We start from the raw sequence: 14,225 nt of genomic DNA on the forward strand, positions 1-14,225 counted from the left end.
TTTCCTAAGCAGAAAGCCATTGTGTTGGAGTCAAACACCTTCCTTGGTTACTATTAACTTTTATTTTGAAGAATAATTTTCAAAGAATTTAAGGAGTCTTAAGTTCAGCCAACTGTTTGGGGAAAAGAAGAGGAGAAAATAGCTGTACTGTGGTTCCCATGAAACTTTATGATCTCCAGAGAGATGTAGCAGAAAATGGTGAACCTACCCCAGAGAATGAAACAGAATAGGTGGATCTGCTAAAAATAAAGCTGGAATTCTTGGCTAGTGATGATAAATTAGTATTTGCCTCCAGGAAAATAAAACTCTTACAGATTGAAGAGCATTTTTTGGAGAACTCCCAGCCCTTTTCCCCATGGATCCCATGGCAGTTGCAGGGTGGTTGAAGAGGGGTTGTCCTCCTGTGTTTGCTTGTTACCCTTGGAGTGTCAGCCTAGAGGGCTTCCACTGAGCATCAAGCACACCAACCTATGCTGCTCTTCACTACAGTCAATAGTTATTTACTTGTTAAATCTGAGCAGCATGCTTGTTAGGTTTGCAAGAGGGAACAGGGACTTCATAAGAAGGATTTAGAGAACTGTATGTGGGGGTTTTTTTATTTGGGTGTGGAGGTGTGGAGGTTTGTAATGAATGGCTTGCCATAGCATTTTCAGCTTGTTTTCTCTCTTTTCAGTAGCTGTATGACCTAAAAAATTATATAGGGGAAAAAAGCCCTGAAGTGTTTTTCTGTACTTTTTTACTTTTGGCCAAGCAGATCCTTGCACTCAGGTCTTCTATCAGGTCTTCTAATTTGTACAAAATCAATCATAAAAACTAGAAATTATAGAATGCTGTTAGTCCTTCTAGTGAAGGATTGCTCTTTTCTCATAGACACCATTCTTCTTGTAGATTAGTTTTATATGACTCTCTTGATAAGAACAAGAATATTCAAGAGGATATTGTCTCTGATACATCATTTTAAAGATGACCATATAGATGGTTGTAAGATCAAAGTTAGTGTCATTCATTTGTCTTTCAAAGGTCTCAGCATCAACACTCTTTGTTTAAATCCAGAAGTGGGTCTGAGTATAATGCATTTAGTTGCCTATAATGCATTTAGAAATAATTTTGTGCTGGTTTTGAAAGGGGTGTGGTTCAGGTGGACACCTCAGGTCCCTCACTACATCTACTGAAATCGGCCCCTGAAATCTGTGGCTGCTGCAGGGCAGGGACTGCACCACAGAAGCCCCTTTTAGCTCACATTATTTAGTAATGTAATATCTTATACAAAGGCCAGTTATTCAAGCTGTAAATGGAAGAGCTGAATTGCCCCATAAATTTGAGGCTTATTGATGTGAGTTGCTTCTAATATTTCTATAGGGAAAATTCCACTTATTGATCACTTGGGCACTGTCTTACTTCTGACATTAATTTAGTTGTAGATTAGGTTGGAATGTATTACTTTCATAAAGATCCTGAGTGGCTGGAGTCATGCAGTGAAACTGAAGCACAAATACCAGCAGACTGTATGGCTCATGACACTGCCTGAAATAGCAAGCAGCACCAGTGAGCTGGCGTGCTTTCAGTTCAGCTTCCACTGAGAAGGCTTTTTACAATAACAAACAACAGGTAGGGCTTGCACAAAATAAGTCTCCTATTCCAGCTGCTCAGGGATCATCTGCAAAAGTCTCCCTGTAGGTGCTTTAGGAGGAATAAGGAGGCTTCAGCAAAGGATTTGGGTTACTATATGTGCAGCACTGGAATAGTGTCACAGGGGATTAAGAGAGCAAGTGTGTGAAGCCAGCTGTAATCTTGGGCGGTTGACTGGATGCCAGGTGCCTACCAAGCTCCTCCATCACCCCCCTTCTCAGCTGAACTGAGAGAGGAAATATAACCCTTCTCCTCTCAGAGTCACAGGGAGATGGGGTATGAGGGTGGTTGTGGTCAGTCCATCACACTTCAGCTCTGCTGCTTCCTCCTTTTCTTGCTCTTCCCCTGCTCCAGCATGGGGTCCCTCCCATGGGGAACAGTCTTCTGTGACCTTCTTCAAGTTCACACTAACTGCTCCAGTGTGGGTTCCTTCCCCAGGGTACAATCCTTCAGGAACAGGCTGTTCCTGCATGGATGGCCAAGGGGTAAAAGGTCCTACCAGCAAACTTGCTCCAGTGTGAACTTCTCTACTGTTCCACAGGTCCTGCCAGGAGCCTGCTCCATCCTGGGCTTTTCACAGGCTCACAGACTCTTTGCACCTTCTCTGGCATGGGGTGCTCCATGGGCTGCAGGTGGATCTCTGCTCCACTGTGGAGCTCCATGGGCTGCAGGGGCACATCCTTTCTCACTGTGCTCTGGACCTTGGGCTGCAGGAGAATCTCTGCTCGGGTGCCTCCCTGCCCTCCTTCTTCAGTCACCTGGGTGTCTGCAGGGCTGTTCCTCCCATAGGTTCTTCTGGTCATTGTTGTGATGCCTTTCAAAATCTAGAAACAAAACAAGATACTTTTGACACAATATTAATATAGGAAGTAGTGTAAAAGCTGGTCTTTAATTGGAGGCCTCCAGGTGCAAATATGGCAAAATACACACATGATACAGGACTTATACAATTTTATAAGTTTAACAAATTAGCATATTTGACAATAGTGTCTAATAGAAGAGCAGTTAGTTAAGTAATCCCCCCTTTTGGTTCTGCCCCATTTGGAGGCACTCCCTCTGAGTTTCTAGCCCCATATTTATTATGCCTAGGATGCAAGGTAAAAGAAAATAAGATGTCCTTGGCTAAAGAGGCAAGACTAAATAATATTTCAGAAATGTAGAATAATATGTGTTAGAAGGCTAGTTTATTCTTCTGGAATGCAGGGGTAAAGGGGTAGGAAAAGTATTGGGAGTTACATCCATGTTTTAGAAATCTACAAAGCCACAAATATATGAAAAATATATTAAAAGATTAGGCATCAATTGCACAGGAGTGTTTGTTCCCTTCTTAACCATGTTATCCGAAAGGTGGTACCACCATTGCTGAGGGGCTTGGCTTTGGCCAGCAGCAGGTCCATCCTGGAACCAGCTGACATGGGGGAAGCTTCTGTCTGCTTTTCATGGCAACCACACCTGTTGCCCCTCCACTACCTGAACCTTGCCATACAAACCCCATGCAGTGGGAAGTATTAACATTGTCCAGAAATTCTTTCAGTGGCAGAAGAGATCTCCTGAGAAAGGTCAGGAAAGGGCAGAGTGAAATGAAGAACATTTTGCTGCATTAGCTGGAATCTGTGGCTGTGCTAGGATGGCAGGAATGGGGAGTTGAATGCTCCTGCATTTGGTCAGCCTCTCCTAAATCTTGATGACAAATCTGCTTTGCTAGACTTCTATGAGAAATGCTGATAAGCATTCTCAATGCAGAAATATGTGCCAGCATCCTCTTTTGTATTCTCTCTACTGGTTCTGATTTACTGAGAAATGAGGCAGCATCTTTGGCTTGATCCATCTGCCCAGGCAAAGGAAGGCAGATCTCCTAAAGCCCACTGCAGTGTGATAGATGCTCATGCTCCTGTTCCCCTCAGATGATGAAGGGTTCCTCTGTTCACTAATTGAAAACATTGCCTTCTGCTCCCTGGAGTGGGAGAGTTGCTCACATTAGCTCTGCTGTTCCTTACAGAGTCCTTCAAGTCTTACCAGAACAGAATCATGAGCTTGAAGGCAATTGCATGGACTTGTTCAGCTTCTTTTGGCCATACCTGAGATTGTGGGACCTGTCTTGCTTGCAGGTTGGAAAGATTTAAGTGGCAGATAATGAATAGGTGTTTAGGTGAGAAAGATACAGAGAAATGAGATTGATGTTTACCTTTCGGTCCCTTTGCACTGAGGATTATAAATTCGATAAAGCTGTCAAGCCTGAGAACACCCGGAGCAGACATCTCCAGTACAGCCCACATCAAGTACAATAGCTGCCTACCCAGCAAAGAAACAGGATCCAGGGTTCATCTGTATGGCCAGGGGGATTCCAACACCTCTTCAGCCCTCTGGTACACCTGGAGTAGATGGAGCTTGGGCCAGCACAGCTGTTTTCAGCCAAGGATGGACAAGGGCTGGGTGATCATCAGGGTGGTCAGACATGTCATCCTGCATTGCTCCTGGTGTGAACCTCCAGCTTTCTAGGCTGGCATGTATTGTGAAGAACATACCTTTGTTAGTGGTGTCTGTGTTGTTTGAATTGCTTAGTATTACAGTTGCATTAACACTTGTGGGAAGTTGATACATTCTTTCCCTCAGGCACTACTTTCAGTATTGAGTTCCAATCTCTAATTAGATATTTCTGAAAAAACCCTTTGATTTTGTTTATTTGAATCTGCCACCTTTGGCTTTTGTTCTATGTCCTTGCCTTCTTTTGACAATCAGAAAGAATGGACCCGCTCCTTTTACCATTGCCTTCTCTAGAAAATTGTATCATGTTGGGTGCTAATCATTTTTCTTCCTGAAACTAAAATGAAAAAAATAACCTTTTCTTTTCTGACAATTTTCATAGGAGGGATTTTCCATGTTCTATTTTCATTGACCTTCTTTGACCTACTTCTGCAAAGTGGAATGAGGAGTATGTAGTAATATAGTCTTCAGCAGGAGTCTGGAAGACATATATATTTGCATTATATGTAATACCAGATTTTTTTCTGCATGCATTCTACTTCCAATGTTAAAAGAAAAAGTTAATGCATTCATTCATGGCAGGTCATGATTTGTGTGTGACACAGGGCTTTTGTAAACAGGGGCCTGTTAGAAGCAGAAATTTGTACCTTGATGAAGTGATGCCCTGTGTTGAGGGCAGACCCACAGACGCTAAAAAAAAACTTTGTGTGTGAACCCAAGTCTTCTGTTTTCTTTTTTACTATTCTGACTGTACAGCAGGGTTTCCACTGAGTGCCTGACCTTGGATGCTACACAGGGTTTCCATTGGATGCCTGGCCTAAGATGCTACAGCAGCTGAGCTCCAGAGCCTGCTACAGAGGTGTGATCCAGAACCACAAAGGCAAAATGTCTATAAAACCATTAACCTGTTCAGGACTATAATATTGTATGGACATCAGAAATCAGGTATTGGAATCAGAGTCAGAGTGTTGTGCAGACACATTACAATCAGATGGCCACTGTCTTTGTGACTCAAGCCCAGCAAAATGAAGGGAATTCAGGATGAATAGGAACATGCTTGACTCAATATTTCATTTTCAACTTGTGTCAAAGTAATTTAGTTGTTCTCTTCTTGCTCCTTCTTTCTGTCCCCCTTTTCCTCGGTGGTGCTGTTTTAAGGACAGAGTTTTCATCCTTATCCCTGATTTACCTTCCATTGGGGTTTCAATAAGAGGCTGGATAATGCTTTAGCATAGGGGTTTTTGTAGTTTAATTAATTTTTGTTGGTAAAGAATATTCATCACTCATTTAATCCAGAAGGTATCTATTGATTCCCTTCTCCTCATTTGGTATTTTCTGACATTTTATAACACTTGGTATTGATTTATACAAAATCTGTAGTCCGAATGTCCCAAGGAGTGCTTTATTCACTTGTCATTTGCTGTTTTTCTTAACTAATAAATTTAACAGCCATGTACATCCCGTCTGTTAAGATCCTATGGCTCTGCTTTCAAAGAGATGACAGTCTGGCACTAACAAATGAGTAATTCTTTCAGGCAGGAGCTTGAAAGTTGCAAGATAGGCAAGACAGAAAGAAGCTCCTCCTTGAGTGGTTAGCAGACAAAGCAAGCTCCTCTACTTGAAGGACACTTAGGTTAAGGTAGGGAAAATGCAGCTCTTTGTCAGCCTGTGGAATGCCACACAGTGTGATGCTCTGATGGCAACTTTATTTTTAGCTTGTCAACAGGTAATCAGTTTAGGCGGCACATGCAGCAATACATGTGAGAACAGGTAGGTCTAAGCTGTGCCGATCTGCCACACCATCACCTTGCCAGGTGCTGCAGTTCTGCGGCTGCCGCAGTGTGCAGGGGCTCCATCAGGAGGGAGTTGCCTTCAGCAACAGGCACCCAAAACCTCTGCTGGGGGAAATTGTCTAACCTGTTCTTCTACAAGTAATCAGGGGATTTCATGAGCCCAAGTTTCACTGAAGGGGAATGAATCAAGTCTCCTTTTTCACTGGTATTTTCTAAGCTAAGTTTTAAGTTTGGGAGTGAGATATGAGCTTTGTGTGATCTCAAATATGTGGGAAAAGATGCTGGAGTCCTTTTGTAGCAGGGGCCAGGAGGAAAGTGGGATCTGTACATCTCTGAGTTCTTAGGAGGTTCTGTATTGGGTCTGGCTGAGATGGAGTTCATTTTCCCATAGCAGCCCTCACGCAATGCTGTGCTTTGCACTGGCAGCCAGAAAAGGTGTTGCACACTTTTGTAAGTGTGTTTGTGGCTTGGTCTTGGCCATATGTACTGCACAGTACGTGGGCATGGTATTTAGAGAGACAAGGTGACTGTAAACTCTATCCACAAAGATACCAACTGTGCATGGTGCCAAGAGCTGGGGATTCTACTGCACCAACTGGGCCACTTGGGCATTAGGTGTGCAGGTCTGGGAGTCCCCTCAGTTTCTCCCACTGTGGCAAAGACATGTCCTTGGGGTGATGATTTATATCAGCCTGAGCTAAAGTTGGGTGACCTGCTCTCCACAGGTCCCTTTGTTTTCTCACCTTTAGTAAAGAGACCTTAGTCAGGTATGGAGAGGTGGAATTTACATTCCACAATGCAGTTGAGATGAATATCATCATCAAAATCTGTCCCTGCTCTGTTTGGGACATAACGTGAGTTTGGGATATAACTGCAAGTTTGACAACAGTTCCCTGTGGAATGCTCTTTACTGTCTCTGGGCTGTTCTGCAGACATCTTAAGGGTAGCCTGGCTGATGAGTAAGAGCACTGTGTGAGTAGCTTTAATATAGGCTGAGGAGGAAATTATGTAGCTATGGCTTGGATTTAGTTCAGGGATACCTTACATTTTACTCTCACAAACCACTGTATACTTAAAAGTTAAGATGTACTTCAGGATTTTTCCCTTTCATATATTACCATGCAATGCTCCTTGATCTGAATTATACTTGAAGACATTTATCAATTCTTCCTCCTCAGTTTCCTAGAAAGTGCTAGAGGCGTCTCTTTAGTTTAAATCTCATGCCTCCATGAATTAAGGTGCCAGCCACGAGTCTGGCATTGACAACATGCTGAAAACTTGTGACCCAAGAGGCAGAAATGGATGGAGGTGTTCTGCACTGAGGGATCCCAGGGATCCCTTTGTAAGTTCACAAGTTCACTCCATCATCCTCTGATGAGATAACTCAGAAATGAGGGTTATTGCAAGGCTGCAATGGTTACACGTGGCAGGAAAGCAAAACTGTAGCAAGATCTTCATACATACCAAGTAGTAGAGTTCAGGGTTTAATTCATGTGGAACTGGTAACAGAGATCAGAGGACAATGTTTGCTTAGGGAGATGGAAATGAAAGGAGGGCATATTTAGGACTGTGAGGAGAACATAATACTTTGAAAGAAAGCTGTTGAAATGTTGTGAACCCATTCTGTGCTGTGTCTTAGATGACCTCACCATAGATTTTGAAGGAGCTTGTGTTTGTCCTTGCATCCCTCCAATAACTGTATCATTTAGTCTGCTGGTATCCACCATGATGCTGCATCTCCTAAGAGCAGAGTTCAGTTCTCCACTAAAGACCCTTTATAGCAGTGATATCACCAGGAGGCACCCACATTCTCTCCTGCTTCATTCCTGGTTATACCATTGGAGATCTCCAGGCAATCCTGGTTGGTGGAGATGAATCATCCTGACCATATCCAACACAGGTTGTGCTACTGTGCTTGGCTGGCTAGGCAGGGAAGGGCTGTGTGAGGGTGAGAGGCCCGTCCTTGCCCAGAAGCAGCACCCATTTCACACTTCAATGGTTTTGAAAAAATGGGATATGCTTGGGTAGCAGTTCAGTATTCAAAAACACCTTCATGTTTTTCTCACTTTTGTTTCTTCATGCTGCTGCCAGCTGTATAGTGGTATCATAGTGATAAATTGGGGATATCTGAAAAAAAAAATTAGCCTGTTGTTAAGAGTCAAACCCAATCCTCAGGATGGATTTTTGAAGCATCCCTGTCATCTTGTTCTGATAAATCTGTTCTCACACTGTTTCTTACTATTGGAGATAGAATTGCAGCAAAAGTCTTTTAGACTCAAAGCTGTAATATCAGGAGATGTTTTGTTTAGTATAAAATCAAGTGTGTTGTATAAACTTCAAGCAAGGTGCATTTGGGCTGAGTACTGGATTATGGAGAATGATGTATGGAGCTTCTTTAACTGTGTGGAGTTAGATTTGATTCCTAGCAAATAAGTGACAGATTCATACGTACCGAAAAATTGAAGTTCTCATCTATATATTGTTTTTATTATATTTTCTTTGCTTCAGGCCCTAACATATCAAAGACACTGTGGGTGAAAAAAGTAGTTTGATTTCCATCAATAAACGTCTTCATATTCTTTCAGCTCATGTGCAATTTTGGCTATTACATGGTGGTAAAAAAGACAAGGGAAAAGCATGAAATAATTCATTGCAGTCCAGAGGAGCTTAGACTGGGAGCACTGCTAATATTTACAATTATCACCCCGCCCTTTCTGTGCACTATCCATCTCAGATTTAGAATTATGCTTCTGGCCCAGTATGAGGATGTCGGTGTGTCGGTTTGCATCTGTCTGTGCCATATGCAGAGTAAGACAAGAATTCCTCCTGCTTTGTTTTTAATTTTTTTATTGTGCCTCTCCAAAATAAGACCAGCTGTTGCTTAGATGCTGCCTTTCACAAATGCCAGCACTCCTAAAAATCTCAAGGATTTTTTATCTGTGATGTTATATTTTGTTATCATCTGGGAGGAAGGTTTTGGCATGGGCAGTACTGGGGGCCCTTTGTCACCCTGCTCATGTGGATCAAGCACTATTTTGCTGCTGAACAGGGTGGTTAGTGTTAGGCACAGGGTCCCACCAGGCCCAGGTCAGTGGCTTTGGGTTGTCTTTGCCTGGTGTCTCTGTTTTATTAGGTAAAATTAATGTTTTGTTTCACCCAGACAGCACATTTCTAATAATTTATGAACAAAAAGTCCCTTTGCATCCCTTTTGTTGCCAGCCTGATGCTACCTCTGTGTAAGCATCTGGCTCCTTCTGGTGTTTGTACTGCTTTACCTTGTGCTGCTGGATCTAAAAATAAATATCCATACGTGTAAGAGGAGCTGGTGTCCAGGCACGCTTCCGGTCTGTAACACAATTCCAAAAGTCACTCTGAATGCAGCAGAAACCCACACTGCCCAGGCTTCTCTGAATGTTTAGCTAGCGGGAGAAAGGAGAGGAAAAAGAAAATAACAGAGGAGAAATTGGAGCTACTGGAAGAAGGCTCAGGGATGGTGCCACAGTGTGGAGCAGCATAGGCTAAGTACTGTTTGGTACACTTTTTTTTATGGGAAAGACATGGTGAAGCTGTGGAAAGACCCCAAATTTTTAACAAGTGGTATATGTGAAGCCTGAGAAAAAATGGAAATGTTTTCCAGCAGCCTAGAAGAAATGTGTAGAGGGAGGGGCTATTGTTTGTATTTCAGCAGCCCTGTGCAAAGATCTGTCTCAGCCCAGGGAGGATGGCTGGGATCTGCAAATGAAAATCCCCAGGAGAATATATGAATCTAAAAATTAATCAATTTTTTTTTGTCTGTTTAGTAAATAAACAATGTGAATGACAGAGAGTCAACACTCTAAAAAGCAAATCTCATCCTAATAGTCATAAGCTTTATGAATTTTAAAGTTATCACAGTGTATTTTTTATTACACGAAAGAGTTGTTTCAGCTAAAAGCATAATTAAAAATTAATATTTGATTTTGTACCGAAGCAGTACTTCCAAACAAGAGTTTGTTCCTTGTCACTGACTGAAACCTTGATTTCCACGTGCAGTGAGCTCAATGTTTTCAGCGAATCTGTGATAAATGCTATAATAAAGTAGCAGTAAAAAACTCTGGGTTTTCTGTGTTTTGGTTTGGTTTTTTTTTTAGTTTGGTAAAACAATCCTAGAGGGCATTTTAAGGAGTTGATGGGGAGAGTAAGCTGTCTCTTGATGAGAGATGATGGTGTGGTGGTGCTGGGTGAAGGAATGATAAAGAACATCATAAGGAGAGCCTGGCTGTGTTCAGGGTATGTGGCAGGCATCTCTTGGTGTGATGCACAGAGAGCAAGTGCAAGCAGTTTTTGTTAAATAGCTTACATTGGGACTAATTTTTTCTGGTTTGGGGTTGAAATACTTGTGTCCTGCTGAACCCATTTCTGCATTGCTGAACCTGCGCTCTGAAAGAGCTCAGCAGCCAGTATGGTAATGAACCCATTTCTATCAAAATGGCCTGTATTATTATTCATGTTTATTGGCTGCAGAGCAGTTCAGGAAGCACTTTTCAAACAGATACACTGAAATATTTTCTTTTAAACAGACCCAGCAGCTATTTGTATTTCCTTCGCTTGAATCCACACCCCCCCCAATGCAGTCTTAATTATAGTGACACCAAATGAGACAATTATTGCAATACGTGAAAAAGACACTTTTGGGAAAGGATTTGGATAGTATTAGCAGTTCTACTATACTTTACATCTAATTAGGGCTGCTCCACAATGTCACCAACCCTCTGTCATTAGCCTGTGAACTCCCTGGCTGCAGCGATGCCTTTGCCGGACCGGCGGGGTCGTGTCAGACCGCGGCCACGCTCCCCCAGATCCTTGCCCGTGTGGATCCTCCGTGCCGACCCTCTCCCTCCCCTCCCATTCCCTCTCCCCCCTAGCTTCCCCCCACCCTTGGTGTGACATTTTCTTCATGACAGTCTGTCACCGAACTGCACTTGCTGCTGCCTCGGTTAAGGCTTACAAAGAGAGTGTAACAGCCAGTGGCCAATCGAGTTTGTGCAAGCTCCATCAGCTATGGATGAAACATCCACGAGAGAGAATAAGGACTTAGAAGAAAGCTGGATAAAAGGGCTGCGACGGGAAGCTAGCTGGCAGGTTAGTGATACAAAGATGTGTGCTTGCAAGTGGATTAAATCTCAGCGCTAAAAATCTCTGAACTTTTTAATGTAAGTGTAGGTGAAACGTGTATGTTTATTTGTAACAATGCCTGAAAGCATATTCCTACCAGAGCAGTTATCATTATCTTCTTATTTTCTGAGAAAGAATAGTTGTAAGACTCCAAAGCTGTGTAGTCCAAATTGTAGGGCAAGTAAATAGTTTTATAAATCTGCAGGCATTACTAAATGCACGTTTGCTTAATAAAGATCCTTGCAATAACAAGTCGCAGGTGCCTACTGTAATATCAAAGGAAATATGTGCCTTGTGTCTGTATATATGCAAGTTTAGTCCATTTAAAAATAATAATAGGCCACCTGTCACCCTGTTTCTTAATTCTGTCATAGAAACTGTAACAATGGATTTCTTTCAGCTTCTTTTAATGAGGCAACATCTTTAAGTGCACAATGCTCGTTTTCTTTATCATGCTGGATTCACAATAGATGTGTATGCAATTCAATCCAAAAGCAGGCATTTTTCATTAGAGTGTGCAGAGCAATAGCGTTTACATTATGCAGTATCTTTCTGGAGTTTGCAGAATTAGATACTGTTTCAGACCTGCTAAGCCCCACTGAGTGGTTGTGATTGCTCTTTACATTACATCCTAAGCATCGTCTGTGCACTTTTTTCTGCTCTATTGCATTTTAATTAGTCAGTCAACAGTATTTGAGTTGTATAACTAAATGATTTTTTTCCCTTTCTGCTTCTTACAAGGAGCTTTAAAAGATTTGTTGTTGTTGATGTTGTTACTTATTACTATATTTTGGTTATGCCATCATACCAAATTCAGAAAAAGTGGTGATTTGAGCTTTTCTTATCAGGTGAAGCTATGCAAGAGTCTCAGCTTGGTAGGAGTTACTGCAGCAGTCTAAATGCTACAAAGTGTGTTCCCTTACCCCGGAAGAAAAGCTGATTTAGTTTCCCCTTCCTATAACTTTGTTCTAGAGAAGGAAATACAAATAAATTTTCAGAGGAGAGTATACTCTGTGCAGTACTGCTTGTGGCTTGTGTCATGGTGCCTTTCTGATTATCTCTCTGCATCACTGGCAAAATGAAGTATAAAATCAGAATGCTGTGAATATCAAAGCCAAATGATCCCTTTTCTCTATAAAGCTGGGAAAGCAGGTGTGTGGAGGTAAAGGAGCGGAGAGGGTCACAGTGTGGGCACGGCATGGAGACTGCCACTGCCCCAAAGGATTGGGCTCCACAAGTGGGTGAGGGAGGGGAAGATCTGCAGGCAATGAGGGGAAAGCAGGAGGAGATCTGACGTGTTGGATGTACCTGCAGCTAGCTTATGTGCACCTCTAAATGATCTGGAAATCTGTCCTGCTTCCCTGGTTTGTGCTGTTTCTCTTGGGTCAGATGAGTGAAGAGCGAGTTGGGAAAATATGGAACCAATTTTCCTCTAGTACCTGCCTACAAACCAAGCATGCCATGGTCAGAATTAGTTTCCAGTCAGGTGGTTCTGCCTCCTTTTTGGGTCAGGAAGCACCTGTTGGTTGTGGTGGCAGCACGTGAGGGAAGGACTCATGTGTGCTGTAGGTGCCATACCTACAGCTGTGAGATGGACAAAGGTGGAACCTTATCTCTTAGGAGACAATGTGCCCTGCCACCCCTGCGTGGGTGCTTAAATGTCCCTCTCTCTCCCAGGCAGAAATGCTGACTTGATCAGCTTCCCTTCAGCAGGGGCGCAGGGGTGGCAGCTGTAGATGTTTTGCTCAGGGACTGCAACTCTGTTACACCTGAGTGAGATGGTAGAGAGGCCCCTGGGAAAGGGTTATTGAATTCTCACTCTGATTGTAACTCATCCCATGCTTCTTCACGCTGTAAGGTCTTCAGAAGTCCCAGGGTAGGGCAGAGCATCAGTCTTGAAAGGAGCTGATTTTAGAGTGAGTGCTGCAGAGCCAGAGCTTCTCTTCAGTCCTGTCTGCTGGGGAGCTCCAAGGTGATGGCGTACATCCTTTCTTCTTAAATGGGCCAATTTTTTTTAGCACTAGGGTCTTATATCCATATTTAGTCTCCTAAATAAGTGTCCTGGTTTTCTGAAGTGCTGAGTATCCTGGGAAGCGAACAGACATTTCAGTTTTCTTGGGCTTCAGCATGTGAGACCTGTGCGTCAGAGTGTGTGGTGGTGGGTACCTGTGGCACGGTCCTGGGGTCAGGGGCAGGCTGTGGTGTCACATGCCAAGCACCATGGAGTGGCCAGCGTGCCAGTCTCCCTCTGGAAGTGACAGACATGACAATTCTCACTTTGCACTTTGAAAAATCAGGCCGCTTATTTAGCAGGCTAAATATAGGTTAAGCAGCCAAGCTTGAGCATCCTGCTTTAAAAATTCCAGTGATAGTCGTCATCTATCATACCTTTCAGCCAGCACACTCGTCATGCTGTGAGAGGTCTGTGCGGTAGCTCCATGCACATGAATAAACATCAGCTTACTAGTAAAAGAAGGAAGAAGCTTACAGTTTTTCTTTCAAGGGGGTATACAGTTTGGAAATAGATCCCATTCTCTCTCCAAAAAGAGAATTTTCTCTTAAGTGAAAAAAACCCAAATGTTGCTAAAATGATAATTCTGTTTTTATCACTGAATTTCAAATTTTTGTCTTCTGTTCTCATCATCTTGGACTTTGCTATAGTGGTCTGTATCTATTTTTGATTTTTTCATGGAGAGAGGTGGGCTTTCTTGCTCTTCTTAGCAGACCTTCAGAACATATTTTCAACACTTCCCATAACCCTTTTTCCCGATGTTTCCTTGGGAACAGCTTCTGACATCCGACAGATCTATAGCTGTCACAAAGCTAGCAGAGTTTTACCACAGACCAGGCACATATTTGGGTGACCGCAACTGTGCTGATAGACTAAAGGTTAAGAAATCTATAAGGGTCTAGATGTCAATATTTAAAGAAAAAAGTCCTGCATATTTATAGAAACAAATGGATTTTCCTTCACATTTATCCATCCAGGGAAAGTTGTGCTCTCTGAGATGACAGAGTAACTCCAGTAGGTTTAAAAGTGAATTTTTCTTCTGCAACTGAGAGCAAACAGTAATCCAAATGTTCTGAGAAAGGAACAGTGCACCGATCCCAGCAACTTGTCAGAGCCACGAATCCTTCTGCTGACATACTGAGATCTTGAAAGCC

The sequence above is a fragment of the Ammospiza nelsoni genome, chromosome 4 (assembly GCF_027579445.1).
Source record: "Ammospiza nelsoni isolate bAmmNel1 chromosome 4, bAmmNel1.pri, whole genome shotgun sequence".
In the NCBI taxonomy this organism is placed as follows: domain Eukaryota; kingdom Metazoa; phylum Chordata; class Aves; order Passeriformes; family Passerellidae; genus Ammospiza; species Ammospiza nelsoni.